The sequence below is a fragment of the Otolemur garnettii genome, unplaced genomic scaffold, assembly GCF_000181295.1.
Source record: "Otolemur garnettii isolate 467f Iridium unplaced genomic scaffold, OtoGar3 scaffold00020, whole genome shotgun sequence".
In the NCBI taxonomy this organism is placed as follows: Eukaryota; Metazoa; Chordata; class Mammalia; order Primates; family Galagidae; genus Otolemur; species Otolemur garnettii.
The window spans coordinates 250,974-252,446 of NW_003852415.1; the positions used below are offsets into that span (position 1 = coordinate 250,974).

Sequence of the window (1,473 nt, forward strand, 5' to 3'; positions counted from 1 at the left end):
CTTGAGCCACAGGCGCCGAGCCTACAAGTTCTTCTTGTGACCTCCTCAACTGTTATTCCAGTGACAGACCTGAAACATCTTCTGTTGGAATATACTTCATATTCTTATCCACAAATAAGTCCTTATATAACGTAGAATCAATTTCTTTTAGACAGTTTTTGAAGATGTTGGCTGCAGCATTTCCTTTCACTAAAATGCTATCAATCAGTTCTCTTGCTTGTAAAGGTATCTGTGTTTTTGTTTGTTTGTTTTTTGTTTGTTTGTTCCTGTTTATTAATTACATTTGCCTTTAAAAGATTATCCAGGATAGGAAGCACACACGTCAACCGCTGAAAGAGAGCCATTCTATTCTTCCGAATTAATGGCAAGTCATCTGATGCCATTTCTTCAGCTTGTCTTTCCTTGTCCTCTTCTCTTTTTTCATCTTCAGCCTTAAGAAGAGCTGATACAATATCATTGACTGTTTTGTAGTTCTCTCCAGTAGTTAGGATTTTGCTCTGAACTGTTTGTCTTACCAGGCTTCTACTAAAGCCCATTTCCAAGGCAGATTTCACCACAGGTGTATTCATCATGACTGCATCTTCTGAAGCACTTTCTCCAGATCCAAAATGAACAATTGGTGGATCAGCATTTTCATCTCCAGGAGTATCTGAAGTTGACAATAGCTGTTCAAGAAGATGAGGATATCGACCTTGAATCTCATCAACAAACCCTTGCCCTTTCATGTGTATCAAGAACTCACACCTTGGAAACCACTTGGCATGTTGTACCCATGGATCATCTCCAAATTCCCAACACCTCAAGCCACCATCACAACAAAAGCATTTGACATCATCATTGCGACCCACATAATAAAAACCAGCACTTGCAAGCTGCTCAGGCTGAACTGGAACACTAGATGGCCAATACATAAATGTGCTCATTCAAGCTGCATATGTCTGCATGCTCAGATTTGAAATGCTAAACCTCAGAGTTTCTAGAGAATTTTCCAAAAATGGACAGTTGGGAAAATATCTCCAATGTTTTGACATAGCATCATCCTTTGGTTCCCAGTTACTTAGCTTCCCACCACAAGCAAGGCCAGGATTTATTAAGAGATTTATTTAACCAAAAACACAGGAGAAAAATCGTTTTTTAAAATCAAATAACTGTAGGGGAATTATAATCTGAGAAATTGATTATCAGAATTTGATACAATGCTCATTTAAATTTGGGTTGATAAACCTCTTAACTATACAAACAACCTTATGGAAAATGCTTACAACAGTGTTTAGGTTCTTTTTATTACTATTTTAAGGTATATAACTTTTAGTTATTTTGTTCACTCTCTAATCATCTGTTAAATGTGATGATTTTTTTCTTTTTATTTTATTCACATTTTTTTTTTTTTTTTTTGAGACAGAGCCTCAAGCTCTTCCCCTGGGTAGAGTGCCGTGGCATTACAGCTCACAGCAACCTCCAACTCCTGGGCTC

At 37.3% G+C, this 1,473-nt stretch overlaps 1 pseudogene across 1 annotated transcript in view; it reads right to left on the minus strand.

Annotated features, from left to right (window-relative positions):
* LOC100947330 overlaps positions 1–1,352 on the minus strand; it is a 1,964-nt pseudogene extending 612 nt beyond the window's left edge. Inside the window, exon 1 of the transcript XR_001161136.2 lies at positions 282–1,352. The product of XR_001161136.2 is annotated as a baculoviral IAP repeat-containing protein 2 pseudogene (transcript). The remainder of the gene's footprint in view (positions 1–281) is intronic.
* Between the last annotated feature and the right edge of the window lie 121 nt (positions 1,353–1,473).